Below are 21848 nucleotides of genomic sequence, written 5' to 3'. Positions count from 1 at the left end.
ACATACTTTAAATGTGACATACTCTTTCTGACATACTCAGATAAATCTGAGCCATTTATTCAGATAAAACGATTTTTTCATAAATATAATATTATTATAATGTCTCTCTAACATGTATTTATAGAGATTTTGCACTATAAGATTATATTTTAGTATAAAAATCAAAAATAAAAAAAAATTAATCAAAGTTCCTAAATTGAAAAAATCGGGAAAAATTTTAAATTGTTATTTTGTCATTTAAAGTATGTCACAACGAAAAAATTTCATGTTTAATATTTTTTCTTGCTTTTTTTAGGGTGTAAAAAAAAAAAGAAAATTCATGTAGAAATAGCGTGCCCCCCCCCCCCGATAAAAAAATTTTCATTTTTGTTTGGCCGCCTAATTTGCGGTTATTTGTAGAATTGCTCATATCGTCGCTTTGAAACTAAACCGTAGTAACTCAAAAAAATCGAAAAATGAGATATGTGGGTAATTTTGTGTAAAAAAAAATCACCCTTTTAGAGAAACAAAGTGTTATCTTCATAGTTCCATAAAATTAATTTAGAGAGCAGATAAATCGTCATCGCATTGGCGCGATTAGCATTAGCGCGGAATGTTAGAAATTGCTCTTCTGAAAAACTTGCTGTTTTAAGTTACCACGGTTTAGTTTCGAAGCGACGATATGAGCAATTCTACAAATAAACGCCAATTTTTATACTAAAATATAATCTTATAGTATGAAATCTCTATAAATACACTTTAGAGAGTATAATAATATTATATTTATGTAAAAATCGTATTATCTGAATAAATGGCTCAGATTTATCTGAGTATGTCAGAAAGAGTATGTCACATTTAAAGTATGTCACAAAGAAAAAATTTAATGTTCACGATTTTTTCTTGCCTTTTTAGGGTGTAAAAAAAAAGAAAATTCATGTAGAAATAGTGTGCCCCCCCAAACAATTTTTTAAATTTTTTTGGACGCCTAATTGGCGTTTACTTGTAGAATTGCTCATATACCGTTTTACGCAGCAATGAATATTGTTTTCGAATGTCAAAAATCTGACTTTTTCTTTTTTGTGTGGATAGATTTGGACATTTTGGAGCAATTAGTGCGGGCTAAATGTTTTCTTCAAAAAACATTTTGCATATAAAATTTTGGAAGGTCCTGAAACTTCCTTAGCAACAAAATAACTTGGGCCCTCATTGGGCCAACATTCATGAATATTGACTCAGTAAAGATTCAAAGGGCCGTTATTTTTCCGATATTGGCTCTATATTGAATTTTCCGATGTCCCCTATATTTTACAGCCACTTTACAACCAATATCGGTCCTATTTAGAATTGTTATATAGATTACATTATTTAACTTATATAGGTTCTATATTCGCCAATGTAGACCCTATATAGGCCGTTCTAGGGCCAATTTTGAAAAATCTGGACATCCCAATATTGGTCCCTCGGTGCATGTTCTTATTGGACCCATCTTGATCCAATTTTGAGACCAACTGGGGCCAAGGTAAAATTGTTGCTAGGTCGTATATACCGTTTTACTTCTTCTTCTTCTTCAACACTACAGTCTATGGCCTTCCAGTTAGTTATTCCTATTATATTTAGGTCCTGTGGATCGGTATTAACATCAAGTTTAGGTCCCGTCCTGCGTGGACCGTTTTACACAGCAATGAATATTGTTCTCGATTGTCAAAAATCGGACTTTTTTTATTATTGATAGATTTGGACATTTTGGAGCAATTAGTGCGGGTTAAATGTTTTCTTCAAAAAAAAAAAAATTGTACTTAAAATTTTGAAGGCAATGTCTTTTATTTATCGTACGAGGGAACCTATTTTCTTTTACAAAAATAAAAAAAATATAAGCATAAGCAGTTAAATTTGCAGTATTTTTTGAATAAATTATAATTTCAAAACAAAATTCGCTTTAAGTTAAGAAGTAAAAAACAGATTTTTCAGAGCGTTAAATTTTAACTCCGTAATTACATTTCAGCGGGCTACAGTTCGACCAAACATGGTATTTCTTTCTTTGCAAGTATAACAGTCTAATATTTAACATCTATATAATTAGGTCTAATATTTAACATATATATAATTGTATATACCGTTTTACTCAGCATGGAATATTGTTTTCGAACGGCGAAAATCGGATTTTTTTTGTTAATAAATTTGGACATTTTGGAGCAATTAGTGCGGGTTAAATGTTTTCTTCAAAAAAAAAAAAATTTTACTTAAAATTTTGAAGGCAATGTCTTTCATTTATCGTAAGAGGAAACCTATTTTCTTTTACAAAAATAAAAAAAAATATATAAACATAAGCAGTTAAATTTGCAGTATTTTGTTGAATAAATTATAATTTCAAAACAAAATTCGCTTTAAGTTAAGAAGTAAAAGACAGATTTTTCAGAGCGTTAAATTTTAACTCCGTAATTACATTTCAGCGGGCTACAGTTCGACCAAACATGATATTTCTTTCTTTACAAGTATAACAGTCTAATATATAACATATATGTATAATTAGGTCTAATATTTAACATATATATAATTAGATCTAATATTTAACATGTATATAATTAGGTCTAATATTTAACATATATATAATTGTACATACCGTTTTACTCAGCATGGAATATTGTTTTCGAACGGCGAAAATCGGATTTTTTTTTGTTAATAAATTTGGACATTTTGGAGCAATTAATGCGGACTAAATGTTTTCTTCAAAAAAACATTTTGTACTAAAAATTTTGAAAGCTTTCATTCATCGTAAGAGAAAACCTACTTTCTTCTACAAAAAAGTAAATATAACTAAATAAAATTGCGCATATTTATTTATTTTTTTTTTAAGCCGATTAGCACTGATAAGAGACGGGCCCGAAAATATTTTTTGATGCAAGCGAATTTTGGTGGAGTTAACAAAAACTTTCGCTTTCTTACCTACTCTAATACATATATTAACCTAATTAAAACTTCACATAACCTAACCTTATAATTATAACCTAATTTTTTGTTCGGATTTTACCAACCCACTTCACCCAGCAATTCCAAGTTCAAACAGATAGGCAACTCCTGATCTAAGCATTTAAAATCAAAAACGTTGTGTTGTTTCTTAAAAACCCATCAAAAAATTCGAATAAAAAAACCACAGCTCAGGTCGGATTGAAAGACAGGTTGTTTCAGCTAAAGGTCAAGTTCCTCCTTTTTATAAGAGAGCAACCCATAAAATAAGAAGCATTTCTATAAAGAAACCCACCTCTCTCTCTCTTCATCTCCTCTTTGATATAAAGTATCATTCGACATTTGATTGGGAACGACATATATTTACCTGTTTTCTCAATTTGACCTTCACAAAAGAGAACGACCTGTTCTCTGACTAAGAGAACAAGTGATATAAAAGTCAATTCTTACTCAGGTCAACAAAGAAAAAATTTTTATTTTAGTTACATTTTATTAAATAATTATTATTTTTTCTGCCACATAAAACTGAAATTAATTAATTCAATTTAATGAATGAATTAATATTTTAAAAAAAAACTGTATTAACATCAAGTGTCATGCACTATAAGTTTAAAAACATTTGAACTTGAATGAATTGAAATTATTGGGGAAAAAAAAAGCCACGTAGTATCAGATAACTGTAAAATTATAAATTTGGTAACGAGGACGACACGTGCTACCACGATAATGTTCTTTATTGAATTTATATGACACAGCGAATTTAAAATAATTAAATACTTAAAGGTGAGCAATGTCCCGCAGTGGACTGATCGTTAAGACGCGGTTCCCAGCAGATCACCGAAGTCAAGCATCATTGGCTACGGTCACTGTGCGGGTGGGTGACCACTTGGATCAGTCTGCGTGGGGACCGAGGGTGTTCGGTATGGGTCCTCGTTAAACTGTGCTACCGTAAACTGCTCGACTTCGCGCAGGTCGTCGGGCTACCGAAGCAGGGATGCCCTCCCCTCCGCAGAGGATCAAAATTGTGATGGCATGTCTTCGGATCATCCTCCGGGATGTTTCCCAGACCGTCGCCAATAGCCCATTGTGCAGTTCTAGTGCGACGTAAATTAACAACAACAATAACAAATGTGAGCAATAAACCATTTTTTTTTTCTTTGGGGTTCAAATAGAGCTATAAGTTAGAAATGATCACTGATGTTATCTTTAATATATGTGAAAAACTGAATAGCGTATAGCAAAATTTAAAACAATGACTAACGCTTAACCCATCAGAAAATTCCACTTCGTTTTTTCGCTCTTCCCTATTTAATGAATGAATTAATATTTGCAGAAACTGTATTAACATCAAGTGTAAACAGAAATGTATTTGAAGTTGAGTGTATGAATAAAAAGTATTTTATTAACGATTGAAAATTTGAACAAGATATAGGGAGAGAGTGAATGAACTAATAGTAGGAATTGAAAAAATAGTTAAAGAACTTGGAATTTGTTTGATTAAATATAGCTCTAAGCTAGCAAATATAATTGATATGATCTTTCAAATGTAGGAAAGAAAAATAAACAAATAATCGTCTGCAGTTTAATTTATAACAGCGGCTAATGCTTTACCAAAGAAAAAATTTATTTTTAAATGTCTTTCCCGAACGATCTAATGAAATAGTCTTAATGATTTCTTTTTTAATCGAAAGCTAAAATGGTCACTTGTAATTACTGACCAAATTTCAGGACGTGTGCACACACGATTCTAGAGTTATAAGAAAAATCCAGAGGCACACACACACACACAAATTCGTTCTTTTTTTTATTCTATATTTGTATTTGCTTGACCACAGCTGCAACAAATGAAATTTTGATACAGACTGTTTGTCTTACAAAACCTGCCAAAGGTTTTGACCTGCCTTATACCTTAAAAGCAGGAAGGCATTGGCCCACATTGGGCTATCAGACAAATTATAATGATGATGTCTTAAAAGCAAGGCATGATTATAACGTATATTTCCATGCAGTTCACACATACGATTCTTTTAATATTGCCAATCAGAGCCGGGATAGCCTGGTTGGTAGGGCACTGGGCCCATGTCCAAGAGTTCATGGGTTCGATTCCCGTCGGCCAATAACACCCCATGTAGTAAATTGTGATTGATGCACGTTAAATCTGTCGAGTCTCAAAGTCCTCCATGTTCCCATAACAAATCATACCTTTGGGGGTACTGATCCAGGAGTTTCCCTGTCTTCTGGATTGGGTTCAAGGCTACAGAGTTGAACATTAGTAGTCGTAAACCTAGAATTGGGTCGGTTGTTCGACGACGGTTATAAAATAAAAAATAAAATATTGTCATTCAATATATTTGGGAGAAATTTGTCAATTGCAATATTTTATAACGTATCTTATTTTTAAATATGTAAGATTTTTTTTCAAATTGAAGAAAAAAATTTTAAGGTAATGCATTTTTTTTATTACTTCTGAAAACAGAATTCATCCTGATTAGTTTTAGTAACAGATTGAAAAGAAATAAACTAAGAGCCTGGCAAACGTATTGTACTGTACAGTACAGTCTAAATGAAACTCGGTTCAACGCTGAACCATAATATCTGCATTTTATCAATTATCAATGGGCACTTGATGCTACCTCATAAAATTAAAATGAACCATATTTCCATAGACGTTGAATTTTAGTATCTAATAAATTCTAAAATGTACAATAATATGACTTAATTTAGCCCCCTATAAATGTTGCAGAAAATTTGAAAACCACATTGAAGTTGCAACAAATTTGAATAATATGACGGTTTTAAAATAGCACCCTATTAAGATTGCAAAAAATTCGAATAAGCTTAGGGTTTTACTTAGCACTAGATTTATATTACAAAAAATTTGAACAATATATTTGTTGTTGTTTTAGTTTATTTACGTCTCACTAGAGCTGCACAATGGGCTATTGGCGACTGTCTGAGAAACATCCCTGAGGATGATCCGAAGACATACCATCACAATTTTGATACTCTGCAGAGGGGATGGCACCCCCGCTTCAGTAGAAGGATGACCTGCGCGTGAAATCAACGCCTCCTGCAACGGAAAGCCTCCACACGGTTTCTTACAGGTAATCCGATTTGACCACTATGAAGGCAATTCAATTTACGAAACGGCCATTTAATAGAAAATCTAGTAAACATAAGAAATTGATAGCAAATATATGTCTAAAATTTTTTTTAATTTATGAATATGATTGGTTTGTCTTATTAACTTGTCAACCACTACAAATTCAATTCTCAGACATATATGATAAATTTCTCTCAATCACTTTTAACACAGAAATTGTGTTCATGAGCACAACTGGTTCACTTTTTAAATAGTCTGCGCAGACTACTTATAAAATACCGTGTGGAGGCTTTCTGATGTAGGAGGTGATGGTGAAGCCGAGCACTTTACAGTAGAGTAGTTTAACAACGACCAATACCGCACACCCTCGACCCCTTTGCAGACTGGTACAAGTGGCAACCCACCCACACGCTGACAGCAGTCAGTGATCTTGACTGCAGTGTTCTACTGGGATCTGTGTCTTAACGATCAGTCCACTGCAGGACACAGTATATTGTTATAATACCCTTCAAAGTTTCTAACTTGGGTTTATATTATCGTAAAAGAGACCGTGGTCAATCAACAAGACGATTCAAGTGGTCACCCACCCGCACACTGACCACAGTCAGTGATCTTGAGTCTTGACTTCGGTGTTCTACGGGGAACTGTGTCTTAACGATCAGTCCACTGTGGGACACAATATATTGGTATAACATCCTTCAAAGTTTCTTAACTTAGGTTGAGATAATCGTAAAACAGATCGTAGTCAATCAACCAGACGATTTCATAGGAAAATGTTCTTTGCACCGATGCAATTAGAACCTTTTTTGATCGATATCCTCATTAACGAAAATGCAATAAAAATGGCGAAATTTGGTGTGCGAGTAAGTGGGTGTCAATAATAAGACGTTTTCGAATACCGCAATCTAGATTATGCTGAAAAATAATTGCCATCTTATTTCTGCCCACAGCCTGCCCTCAGAACGCAGAGATGAATCGTTCGATAATGTTCAAGAAAAACGCTGTAATTAAGATAGCTAAAACGGGGATTTATCACAAATGACAGAGAAAAAATAATACATTATTCATCAGCGTGTTTGTTACAAATGTAACATCTTCTATTACCGGGTGATCACTCATATCAAAACGATTTAAACCAACAACCCATATCAAATCGTATTTTTATTTATTTACAAGATTTTTAAAATGATTTTGACAACAAAAGTTAACACTTATCACAGTTCCTGAGCAACATATTCCGTACTACTATTTTAAGGAATGTGCTTAGTATGTCACAATATTTTACTTTTTGATATAGGAAATAAATCTATTTTCCTCAAAAATTCATACTTCAATCTTTACTTTTTATCTTATTCAAGATTTTCTCTGACGTGGTACCATAAACTCAAGTATTTCTCTATCAATTGGCAACACCCTATTATTCGTTTCGTTAGGTTGTCTATAATAATAAGTTGTGCTAAATAATCAGTTACATGTTAAATATTTTTAGTTATGCGTTAAATAAAAAATTAGTTACACGTTTGGTCATACTTTTTTTCGATTCTTAGTGTTGAATTTCTTCGATTTCTGCAGTCAACGATTCTTAGTGTTGCATACATTCGTAACACTCAAGCATTGGTGACGGAGATTGCTTTTTTTTTTGAGTAAAAGTAATAGCATATATTTTTAAAAACATAATAAATAAAATAAAACAAAATAATGAAAAGACATAATCTTGTCATCAGCTCACACGATTATATCCGCAAAAAGGAGTGCTTTCTAATATTGTATCCCTGCACTCAAAAAAAATTGAAGCGAAAATCGAACACATTAAGTAAAAAAATATATACGAAACAAAGCATATCAAGCAACAAAAAAAAAAAAAAAAAAAAAAAAAAAAAAAAAAAAAAACAGAAACGAAAATCTTTTTATTTTTTTTACTTGATAAGTTTAATTTCGTATATATTTTTTACTCAATGTGTTCTATTATCAATTCAAATTTTTGAGTGCTCCTCACACTATTCAATACTTTTCTATTCACACTATTCAATACTTCAGGAAACTTTTGACAGATGAAGATTGACATTGTTGAGAGCTCTTTCCCCACAATGGGGACTCGAGGATGTGATATGAAATCGCCTACATAAAGTAACGTCCACTTCGTTCGACTGTTCCACACAGAACACTCCTTGCGATGTTGCTTTTCAATCTCATATACATACAGCGAGATTTTGCATAAACCCGACTACTAATAGCAACACAGAAGCGACCACTCACACGACCGTTAACTTAATACAGCTCTCACGACAAACGCTCAAAAACTCGGTGAACAGCTCTCACCACAGGAGCTCAAAATCCGGTGAACTTAATATAGCTGTACCGGTCTTTCGCAAATACGGCAACTAGTGATAACCGTTCATCGAATTATATGCCTGATTAAATTCTGGAGGAAGAATATTGCGGCATAACTACCAGTGCGATTAATAAATATCAATTCACTAGTATATAAGATATGCTAATTCGATTCAATCCTGAGTTAATTTTTGATTGACGAAGGTTGATTTCATCGAAAGCTCTTTCCCCACACATTGTCAGAAATATAGATCGCGACATTTTCCTAATCTATATATAAAATTGCAATACCATGAAGGAATCGTCATAATTAAATGAAATTTAATACACAGTTGAGTGGTAGTGGTACAAATAAATGATTAAACTTTCAAATCAAACAAACAATAACAAGAGATCAAAATCAGTATTTTGTGTAGCCACCACGCGCCGCAATAAGTGCTGCTACACGACGTGGCATGGAGTCAAGCAAATTTTGAATGTCTGTCTGAGGAAGAGCATTCCATATTGTTTGTATGCGTAGCCAAAGTTCGTCTGTAGAAGCAACAGGACGAGGATCACGAGCGAGACGCCGACCAACGAAATCCCACACATGTTCAATCGGCTACATATCCGGGGAATACGCCAGCCAAGGAAGAAGTTGCACCTGCATAGCAATTTTTTGGGGTTGCCGAGCGTTAGCGAGCAGGGGGCGCAGCCCACTAGTTAATCTAATTTCTACATTGATGTCAATATTTTTGTCACCCAAATAGAATTTAGCAGCATTCACAATAATATCGTGTTCAATAATCATTACTTTGCATAATGTTCGCGAAATTGTCAAATTCGATGCTCCTACGTGTACTATCGATAGTCCTACATGTAATATAGATATTTACCTAATTAATTTAATTTCTACATTGTTGTCAATATTTTTGTTACCCAAATAGACTTTAGCAACATTCACAATAATATCCTGTTCAATAATCATTACTTTGCATAATGTTCGCGAAATTATCAAATTCGATGCTCCTACGTGTACTATCGATAGTCCTACGTGTAATATAGATATTAACCTAATTAATTTAATTTCTACATTGTTGTCAATATTTTTGTTACCCAAATAGAATTTAGCAACATTTAAAATAATATCCTGTTCAATAATCATTACTTTGCATAATATTCGCGAAATTGTCAAGTTCGATGTTCCTACGTGCACTATAGATAGTCCTACGTGTAATATAGATATTTTCCTAATTAATCTAATTTCTACATTGGTGTCAATATTTTTGTTACCCAAATAGAATTTAGCAGCATTCACAATAATATCGTGTTCAAAAATCATTACTTTGTATAATATTCGCGAAATTGTCAAATTCGATGCTCCTACGTGTACTATCGATAGTCCTACGTTTAATATAGATATTTACCTAATTAATTTAATTTCTACATTGATGTCAACATTTTTGTTACCCAAGTAGAATTTAGCAACACTCACAATAATATCGTGTTCAATAATCATTACTTTGTATAATATTCGCGAAATTGTCAAGTTCGATGTTCCTACGTGTACTATCGATAGTCCTACGTTTAATATAGATATTTACCTAATTAATTTAATTTCTACATTGTTGTCAATATTTTTGTTACCCAAATAGAATTTAGCAGCATTCACAATAATATCGTGTTCAATAATCATTACTTTGTATAATATTCGCGAAATTGTCACGTTCGATGTTCCTACGTGTACTATCGATAGTCCTACGTGTAATATAGATATTTACCTAATTAATTTAATTTCTACATTGTTGTCAATATTTTTGTTACCCAAATAGAATTTAGCAACACTCACAATAATATCGTGTTCAATAATCATTACTTTGCATAATATTCGCGAAATTGTCAAGTTCGATGTTCCTACGTGCACTATAGATAGTCCTACGTGTAATATAGATATTTTCCTAATTAATCTAATTTCTACATTGGTGTCAATATTTTTGTTACCCAAATAGAATTTAGCAACACTCACAATAATATAGTGTTCAATAATCATTACTTTGTATAATATTCGCGAAATTGTCAAGTTCGATGTTCCTACGTGCACTATAGATAGTCCTACGTGTAATATAGATATTTACCTAATTAATTTAATTTCTACATTGTTGTCAATATTTTTGTTACCCAAATAGAATTTAGCAACACTCACAATAATATCGTGTTCAATAATCATTACTTTGCATAATGTTCGCGAAATTGTCCAATTCGATGCTCCTACGTGTACTATCGATAGTCCTACGTGTAATATAGATATTTACCTAATTAATTTAATTTCTGCATTGTTGTTAATATTTTTGTTACCCAAATAGAATTTAGCAACATTTACAATAATATCCTGTTCAATAATCATTACTTTGCATAATATTCGCGAAATTGTCAAGTTCGATGTTCCTACGTGTACTATCGATAGTCCTACGTGTAATATAGATATTTTCCTAATTAATTTAATTTCTACATTGGTGTCAATATTTTTGTTACCCAAATAGAATTTAGCAACACTCACAATAATATCGTGTTCAATAATCATTACTTTGCATAATATTCGCGAAATTGTCAAGTTCGATGTTCCTACGTGCACTATAGATAGTCCTACGTGTAATATAGATATTTTCCTAATTAATCTAATTTCTACATTGGTGTCAATATTTTTGTTACCCAAATAGAATTTAGCAACACTCACAATAATATAGTGTTCAATAATCATTACTTTGTATAATATTCGCGAAATTGTCAAGTTCGATGTTCCTACGTGCACTATAGATAGTCCTACGTGTAATATAGATATTTACCTAATTAATTTAATTTCTACATTGTTGTCAATATTTTTGTTACCCAAATAGAATTTAGCAACACTCACAATAATATCGTGTTCAATAATCATTACTTTGCATAATGTTCGCGAAATTGTCCAATTCGATGCTCCTACGTGTACTATCGATAGTCCTACGTGTAATATAGATATTTACCTAATTAATTTAATTTCTGCATTGTTGTTAATATTTTTGTTACCCAAATAGAATTTAGCAACATTTACAATAATATCCTGTTCAATAATCATTACTTTGCATAATATTCGCGAAATTGTCAAGTTCGATGTTCCTACGTGTACTATCGATAGTCCTACGTGTAATATAGATATTTTCCTAATTAATTTAATTTCTACATTGGTGTCAATATTTTTGTTACCCAAATAGAATTTAGCAACACTCACAATAATATCGTGTTCAATAATCATTACTTTGCATAATATTCGCGAAATTGTCAAGTTCGATGTTCCTACGTGCACTATAGACAGTCCTACGTGTAATATAGACATTTTCCTAATTAATCTAATTTCTACATTGGTGTCAATGTTTTTGTTACCCAAATAGAATTTAGCAACATTCACATTCATATCGTGTTCAATAACTACGTGTAATACCAATAACTAGGTGCAATGCCGCTACTCCTACGTGTAATATCGCTGTTCTATTTTTTGACGAAATAGGTTTCACGGGAACAACAACCGATAAGTGCTGACTTTTTTCATAAATTTTATAATATTCTAATTTAAAGGACAATAATATAAAGTTTGATAATTTAAAATGTGCGATGCAATAAATATGTGCGATCAATTAACTATCATTATCAATGTTTTAGTATTAGAATTTAATAAATTTAAAAGTCTTGAAATTGAAATGGCGTTTGGTTGAATAAGAGTTAGCATGCTTATATTTACACAGCACCATTGACGAAGAAATATTTTTTCCATTTTCGACAACTTATGTTAGCCCAGTTTACTTGTTTCTAGCACCCTTTAATACTATGAATTTCGCAGGGATATTTAATTTTTTTTTCTTCTAGTGGTGTCTTTTGGCTTCGATTTTTTATTATTGTGTGAAAATGCTGTTGCCATGGCAAAGCATGTTCTAATCTATAACAATGGTTTTCATCAATGAAATTTCATATTTTTGACATTATGCCTGAACCACATTATGCCTGAACCACATGACACCAAAAAGATGTTTAGATTTCTTACAAAGCATTCCTTAAAAATTTACAAACTGCTGAAAAACAAGAAATATTAAAAAAAAATTCTAAAGTTAATTCCTACTTAAGTCAGCATTTTTTTTTTTTAGTTACTTCTTATTAAGTAATTAAAAATTTTCTCGCACATCAAATTAAAATTAATTAATTAAATTTAACTTATAAATTACTATTTGAAAAACTGTATTAGTATCATGTGTCATCCAGTACAAGTTTTAAAAAAAAGGTATTTGAACAAAAAGTATTCTATTAACGATTGAAAATTAGAACAAGAGTGTGAACTAATAGTAGGAATTGAAAAAAGAAAGGGAGCGTGGTATCAGACAACTGTAAAAGTATACAATTGGTGACCTGGACCCCACGTGCTACCACGCAATGTTCTTTATTAAGTTTATCAGACACAGAAAATATAAAATAATTAAATATTTAAATGTGCGCAATAAACTATTTGTTTGTTCAAATACAGCTATAAATCAGAAATCATCACTGATGTTTTTTTTTTTAAATATGTGAAAAACTGAATTGTTTATACAGTCAAACCACGCTATAGTGAACACGGTTTATAGTGAACTCCCGGATATAGTGAACGAAATGTTCGGTCCCGTGCCTTGCTATACACGGATAATGTTATTTTTTGTGGTTATAGTGAACCAAAAAAGTGAGGAAGTTGGATATAATGAACTTTTTTCTGTCTTCGACTGATTTTTTTAAAAAATTTTTTTTTAATAATTTGGAAATTTCTACTTCAAATTAAATACATAGACCGATTTTCAAAACCATCTATAGAGGGGAACGTAGCGATAAGCATTTTTTCTTGTTTGCTTCTTTTATCTCACTTTCCCATCCCTAAGCAAACCAAGCAGATGTTTCCAACCCAGGCAGACGATGCATCTGTAAGGTGTCAGTGGGATCAATATGCATTTTCTGTCAGAGGGAATGAGTAATTATTCATTATTGGTCAAAGGGTTGGACACTAATATGTGATGATAAGGCCCTCATTTCAACTCCATTTTGCTCTCAGCTCAGTTAAAAAACTCCTGCAAACAAGTGTCTCAAATTTAACCATGGCGAGCAATAAACGTGAAACGTTCTCCATTGAGAATAAAATGGGCATAATCAGAAAAATGGAAAATGGATGCAATCAAGCTGATATTTGCAGGGAATATAAACTATCCAAATCTGAAGTTCGCAACGTATGGAAAAATAGGCAATTAATAATTTCTGCTCACGAAAAAAATTAAGATGGCGGAAAAAAGTTGAGAAAAGCAGATCAGAAGAATGTTGAAGAAGCATTATTGAAGTGGTTCACCAATCGAAGAAGCCGCAATCTTCCAGTATCTGGACAAATGTCGATGAATTTGCAAAGCGATTTTATGAGACTACTTTTATGTGTTCGAATGGCAGGTTAGACAGGTTTAAAAAGCAGAATAATAGAAATTCGGGAAAAATTATATGAGAATCGGGAAGTGTTTCCATATCTGATGTTGAGGATTGCTCATCAGCTAAAGATTAATAATTTTTTTTGTACGCAAGACGAAGAGTAATGAAAAATAACATATTTTTTGCCACTACATAATATTTTTCAGTCATTTATTTGAATAATGCGTAATAACAGGGAGGAGTTTGGGAACCATTAGTGAAATTGCCTGCGTAACGGATATAGTGAACTCCCGGTTATAGTGAACCGAAATTTCGGTCCCTTGAAGGTTCACTATAGCGGGGTTTGACTGCAGTAACATTTAAAACAATGACTAACGCATTAATGTACTTGTATTATAATTCCATGTATTATAATTCCATTCATTATAATTCCACTTCGTTTTTCGCTTATCCCTATTTAATGAATGAATTTATATTTAAATAAAACTGTATTAACATCAAGTGACATCCACTACAAGTATAAACAGAAATTGTATTTGAAGTTGAGTGTATGAATAAAAAGTATTTTATCAACGATTGAAAATTAGAACAAGATGTAGGAAGAGTGTGAACTAATACTAGGAATTGAATATATAAACGACTCAAAATGGTGCTTTCGTTCTCGTGTTATTAGCTAACATACATCTAAACTTTTACTTTCATATATACAGAGAGGTCAGTCAAAAAATATTAAAATGGAAATTGATTAATACAATTTTGTATTAAGTAAAAATAAGTAGGGGAGAGTGGGGTCAATTGTAACAGGGTACGATTGTAACAGAGCAAAAATTTCGAGTGTCGGGTTCTACATTTGGTTCCTAGGTGGCGCACAAGGTGTATTTAATAAATCTACATGTACACCCCTGATGGCAACCATTTTTTTGTACTTTTGAAAGAGTTACATCACAAAAGATATTTACACGCCACGCAAGTACTTTTTTTGGTATTAGAATATTATATTGTAACAAAGTAATTTTGTTTAAACAAATAAAAATTAGTAACCGAATATGTAAGTGGACACTTTAATTAACATTTCAATAAAAAAAAGATTAGTTTTGCTAATTAACTAGCATTGTTTTTAACAAATGAAGCTGAAATGGCGTCTTGGGGACAATTGTAACAATAAGTAAAGGGACGATTGTAACAGCTGAAAATAAATAATCTTACGTTTACAAACCATTACTTAACTCTTTAAGAACCACCAATAGTTATATTATGTTTATATTATGTTGCATGTGCATTATTTTATTTGTCACCTTTCACAGCATAAATTAAAATTTTTAACCACTTAAAGTTAAAAGTTTAACCCTTTAGGTTTCTGCTCATTATTATTTTTACTCCTAAAATATCACTACTATTTTGATCAATAAAAAAATATATCACAACTATGATAATATGAATAATTAACTATGTTTTAGTTGAATTTATGAACTGTTACAATTGACCCCGTAAGTGGGGACAATTGTAACAACTGCACGACTGTCAAAAATTGTTAATAACTAATATAATAATATTTAAAATCAGGTATTTATTTTTTTTCTAGTCGAGGATAGTCTACTTTACTCGTCTGTCAATTAATACTAATAATATATTGGATTTTTTGTTAGTTAAAAATAGTTAAGTAGAAAATGTTACAATTGACCCCACTCTCCCCTAATCGTTAAGAAATTGTAAATAATAGAAAATATGAAAAAGCTAACCATCTTTTAATTCAAAATATTTAAATGAAAATTAGATTTGGAAAAATTTCCTTATTCGAAAGCGGTCAGGTTTTTTTTAAAAATTAAAATGGTTATTACAATTCATCTATAGCTCGTAAAATAAGACAAAATACGAATATTTTAACATTCCATTTCAAAAATCAAACCAATTTGTGTTATTAGAATTTCGCTTCATTAAAAATAAGGAACTGATTTAACCCAGATAGCAAAATAAGGTTTATTTCCAGTAAGCAAAAACCTTTTATTGTAAACCTTAAAAGGTTTGTAATAAGGTTTACGCGTAAACCTTCTAACCTTAAAACAAGAGCTGTGACAATGTGCTCTATTCAAAGTCTTGTATGCTCAGCTAAAATCCACCTTGTCATGAAATTTTAATGGACACTGCAATTTGATCCTATCGCTAGCGTGACGTCAGCAAAAACGTCATTACGGACGTAAGTGACAATACTTTTTTTAAAAAAAGCTTTAAAAAATAATTTTTAATCCTTTTAGGATGAAAGGTTTGAAACTGCAATATTTTTGCTTTATTGAAAAAAGGTTTTTAGCACAAACATTTTCGTGACAATAAAAAGAAAATTCCGACCACAAGGTTGCATTTAGGTTACATACTTTCTGGAAAATAATAGTAAAGTATAATTTATAGAAATATTGAAAAGTATGTAAATGTATAACTTTCGCTATTCACTTTAATTAAAATGAAACAAATTTATTTTAGTAAAACACTATTCACTTTAAACAAATAAAAACTGATATAAAAACTATAAATATAAAATGAAATATTTAACCTTTGTAATTCTGTTTGAATACTTCAAATTAAAAAAAAAAACTGCTATTTTTCAGTTAAAAAATAATAATATTTTAATGTTTTAAATGAAAAACCTAAGAGTTTATTATTACAATTCTACTTTCTTTTAAAAAATAAAACAAATTTAATTTAATAAAACACTATTCACTCTTAATAAACAGAAAGTGATATAAAAACTATAAATGTGAAATGAAATATTTAACCTTTGTAATTCTGTTTGAATATCAAATTAAAAAAAAACTTTTAATTTACTGCTAAAAAAATATAATATTTTAATGTTTTAAATGAAAAACCTAAGAGTTTATTATTATAATTCTACTTTTTTTTTAAAAATAAAACAAATTTAATTTAATAAAACACTATTCACTCTTAATAAGCAGAAAGTGATATAAAAACTATAAATGTGAAATGAAATATTTAACCTTTGTAATTCTGTTAGAATACTTCAAATTAAAAAAAAAACTTCTATTTTTCAGTTAAAAAATATTAATATTTTAATGTTTTAAATGAAAAACCTAAGAGTTTATTAATACAATTCTACTTTTTTTTAAAAAATAAAACAAATTTAATTTAATAAAGCACTATTCACTCTTAATAAACAGAAACTGATATAAAAACTATAAATGTGAACTGAAATATTTAACCTTTGTAATTCTGTTTGAATACTTCAAATTAAAAAAAAAAACTTTTAATTTACTGCTAAAAAAATATAATATTTTAATGTTTTAAATGAAAAACCTAAGAATTTATTATTACAATTCTACTTTTTTTTAAAAAATAAAACAAATTTAATTTAATAAAACACTATTCACTCTTAATAAACAGAAAGTGATATAAAAACTATAAATGTGAAATGAAATATTTAAAGTTTGTAATTCTGTTTGAATACTTCAAATTAAAAAAAAACTGCTATTTTTCAGTTAAAAAATAATAATATTTTAATGTTTTAAATGAAAAACCTAAAAGTTACAATTCCATCTTTAAAAAAAAAACAGTTGATTGGCGAAAAATAGTAAATATATAAAATAATAGAAATAGTAATATAACTAATATATATATATATATATATATATATATATATATATATATATATATATATATATATATATATATATATATATATATATATATATATATATATCGTATTTTTTAACAAGCGAAGCAATTATCATACAAGGCACAAACAATACGTATACGAATGATTTTCAACGCAGGTTGAGAAAAAAAAGTTTCTTTAAAATTACCCGGAAAACAATTAAAAAGGTAATAATAAAAAAATAATTATCTTTTACAATTATATAAAAATAATAAAGTTCATAAAAAAAATCATAAAAATGTAATATTTCGAAGGAAAAGAAAATTCCAATTTGTTTGTTATGATTCGATCTTTATACAATTAAATAAATTGAAAGGAAAAAAAAGATGGTGAATGTATAGATTTGAAAAAATTATAAATCTGTAAGGAGAATTTGCAAAAAAAACGGCAGAAACGGATTTTTTTTTTAAAAATAATAAAATTAAAGTGATATTAAGCTATGCGAACTGCTCGGATCTAAAATCAAAACTTTAGTTTCGTATGTCCGCTCACATGATTTCACCTCATTTAACAATAAAAAGTGAAAATTACTTACTCTTGACCTTAACCACATTTTGATGCCGATCGCAGAATCCCTAAATCTAACTCAGCGTATGAAAATATACTTTATAGAACATTTTCCAACGACCCCGGACACTATAAAATCGTCTGCATCACCATGCAAAACACAACACAATACGCGTGCCGGTGACTTTCACCGCAGGCTGCAATTGCAGACGAGAAATGCTTTTTAAAAAATGCAAAAAAATAAAATAAACCCAATGTTAGGGAGGCCCCTAGACGCTACGCCTCGAAATCTTGTCAGGCAACCTCAGACGATTTTTTTTATTTTACTCATTTATTCAATCTTATTTTTTTTTTTTTAAAGAGACCTGCTGTTTGTTAGTGCACTTTGATTATAGCACTTTTCTGAGGATTCCTTTAACGATTCAGGGTTGCCGGAATTGAATCTCGTTTAATTTGGCAACATTTAGCTGTAAAATTTGGTCATCTGTTTGGTCAGTTCGAAGAATCCCTTGGCATATACTTTTTTATTTATGGAATCAAATTTGATAGAAATTTAATGAACACTTTTATTTTATCATTTTATTCAATTCCTAGTATTAGTTCACACTCTCCCTATATCTTGTACAAATTTTCTATCGTTCGTAAAATATTCTTTATTCATCCACTCAGGTTCAAATAAATTTTTTTTTAACTTGTAGTGACACTTGATGTTAATACAGTTTTTTTTTTAAATATTAATTCATAAATTAAATGAGGATGAGCGAAAAACGAAATGGAATTTTCTGATGGGTTAAGCATTAGTCATGGTTTCAAATTTTACTATAAGTGATTTAGTTTTTCACATATTTTAAAGATAACATCAGTGATCATTTCTAACTTATAGCTCTATTTGGACAAAAAATAGTTTATTACGCAGATTTAAATATTTAATTATTTTATATTCGCTGTCTCAGATAAATTCAGATAACTTGCAGTAGAGGACACTTGATGCAAATTCGCGATCGCAACGAACTATAGGGGGCGTTGTTGTATGAGACGCTTACCTGCGATTTCCATATGAACCGTCATTCAGTTACTCTGGAGACGTCGTTAATGTAGCGTGTAGCATTGCAACGTTCCTTCTTTAATGTGGCTTATTAAATTTAAAAAAGAAAAATGCTTGATCTTCTTTCTTGTACAACCGAAAACAAAATGGTATATCTTTTTATTAGAGAAGGAATATCCAAAACACATCGGAAAAATATTTGTACATTAACAGAAAAAAATATGTATATTCTTATAAGAGTTAAAACCTAATGCCCGAGAAATAGTATTACTAAATTTAATGATATAACATGAAAGGCCCATTTAAACTTTACATTCTATAGTTTTAAGAATCATATTAGTTCAAAAATTAAAATGAACAAAAAGTATACATAAGCCTCATAATTTTATGAAATTTAATTTTGTAAACGTTTTTTGACAACAATTTTTATCAAAAAATTTCAAGTTTCAATAAAAATCATTATTTAGAAACTAAGAAACGTAAAATAAAGAATGCTGACGAAACAAAAAAAAAAAAAAAAAAAACAATTCTTTTTTGTCGCCATTTTTAGTGCTACGAATATTCGTCTTTGGGATTTGCCAAAAACAAAACAAGATGCAATTTTATTTTTTCAGGAGGGAAATATTTTACAAAAAAAAACGAAAATGTACCAATTCCCACAACATAAAACTTTATCTTGGCAAACGTACGTTTTGGAAATGTTATTTCATTTGGAATCTTATTCATCAGAGTTCATATGGCGATATGATTGTTTTGAATCTATGCTAAACTCTATATCGGCTCATTTTCCACCGAAATCCAATTAACTATTTTGATTTTAAATAAAGTGTTTTATTTTATGAACTGTCGCAAAAATTTTAAGTGTAGATTGGCGGCACTTAAAAACCGCCAAATCTGTAGCGGCGGTGGCGTTAATACTTAAGTACCGAATTTTTATTCCATACTTTTCTGAATCATATTATTTCAAGCATTGGAATATACAAGAAGTATACATAAACACATAATGTTATACCATTTAATTTTTCAAAAGTATTTTGAGAACAATTTTTATCAAAAAATTATAAACTAAAAAACGGAAAATAAAGAATTCTTAGGATAAAAAAAACGATTTTAAGAATTATTAACATTGAAATAAAAACTTTCATATTGTTTCTTTTTTTATTATTCTTATAGTTCTTAATCAGACGTAAAAAACCATTCTGTAGAGAACCATCATCAAATGAAAAAAAAATATTTACAAGCAAATTTTTTATTGTAAAAATCATTGCACTTACCTGATTTATGATTCCCGGAGAATTCCAAAATGATAAGTTCCTTGTTTGAAAACTTTATTCTCAAATAATAGATACATAGTTTATACCTTCATTACTTTTAGATAACATACTACACAGCAAAATTTTATAATTGATATGAATTTGAATATGTAGCTAAAAACAGAATAGCTGAATTCTAGTTGAACTTATTCTTTCAAAATTAAAAAAAACTTACCAAGAAAACGATTTAAATTAATTAAGAATCAGCACAAATGGCACTATTTCAAGTAACTTGGATAATTTTTTATTGTTGTTTTCCGAATTATATGGATACAGAAATATATACTATTCTATAACGAAGAAGAATATGCTATAACTATTACAATTCTGTATGTTCTGAATTCATATTTATTCACTGGAATGACGAAAGCAATGTTGACTTCACTTTAATTCGTAATGAATTGAAGACAGAAGAAATGCATTTTACCTTAATACACACATCTGTAACAGTATCCGAAATCGGAAGTCATCAGTTGCAAGTTTGTTGATAATCGAAATTAAAAATAATTGAGGAATTTTTCTTCAAATGTTTGGCGTGTTCTGTTCCTGAAAGATTTACTAATATTCTGGAGATTTCTTTCAGGTTCTTCGGCCTTTTCCTTAGGGAAATTTTGTTTCCTATTTGCTGCTAAAAAATGGCGTCTGATTCAGTCAATGACTTTGATGGAACTAAATGAAAACGTGATAAATTAATGTCCGATATTTACAGGCTCCCGCTAGACGGCGTACTCGAGCGTTGCGATCGCGAATACAGTTTTTTCAAATATTAATTCATTAATTAAATTTAATTAACTATATTTAGTTTCATAGGGGGAGAAAAAAATTTAATTATTTCATAAAAAGTAACTAAAATAAAACTTTTCTTAGTTGACCTAAGTAGGAATTGACTTGGAAAAAAAAATTTTATATTACTTGTTTTTTAAAAATTAACTTTTCGTCATAATGTTTATTCAAAGCAGATTATTTAAACAAAATACTTTTTTTGAACATTCAATTTACCACAAATTTTGCTTGTTTGTTTATTCATTTACGTCGCACTAGAGCTGCACAGTGGGCTATTGGGTATAATATGAAAAAAACACAACTACTTCCACTTCGAAAATTTTACTAGGACCTTTTAGTTTACTAAAGGACCTTTTAGTTTACTTTAGTTTTACTTACCTTTTAGTTTAATTAATAAGCTGAGTTTTAAATATGTTTACTAAATTCATAAACTTAGATAAAACAACAAAATAAATTATTTCAAAAGGAACTAGACTAATACAATTCCAACCTGCCGAGTAGCGACTTATAACAACACACTTCATTTAATGTTTACTTGTTGCTAGAAATCAGGTTCGCAGAAAATGCTGTTTACTAGTTAAATTTAGTAGGAATAACACGACCTGTGACGTAGGCTATAGTATACCCAATTGGCGACAGTCTGGGAAACATCCCCGAGGATGATCCGAAGACATGCCATCACAATTTGCCACAAATTTTAATTGAAAGAGTATTATCTATTAT

General features: G+C 30.0%; 1 protein-coding gene across 5 annotated transcripts in view; it reads right to left on the bottom strand.

The window, feature by feature from the left end:
• LOC107453622 (ankyrin repeat and BTB/POZ domain-containing protein 2) overlaps window positions 1-18277 on the bottom strand; it is a 442842-nt gene extending 424565 nt beyond the window's left edge. For 2 of the 5 annotated variants that reach the window (XR_015435964.1, XM_087169461.1), the window contains exon 1: window positions 18013-18277. The gene's annotated coding sequence lies outside the window, so the exon portion shown is untranslated. The remainder of the gene's footprint in view (window positions 1-18012) is intronic. The other 3 variants (XM_087169464.1, XM_087169465.1, XM_087169466.1) reach the window with 3 other exon arrangements.
• Between the last annotated feature and the right edge of the window lie 3571 nt (window positions 18278-21848).

The sequence above is a fragment of the Parasteatoda tepidariorum genome, chromosome 8, assembly GCF_982258835.1.
Source record: "Parasteatoda tepidariorum strain Cologne lab strain chromosome 8, Ptep-v5.0, whole genome shotgun sequence".
In the NCBI taxonomy this organism is placed as follows: Eukaryota; Metazoa; Arthropoda; class Arachnida; order Araneae; family Theridiidae; genus Parasteatoda; species Parasteatoda tepidariorum.
Note: the sequence above shows the minus strand (reverse complement) of the source record. Positions and strands in the feature narration are given on the sequence as shown.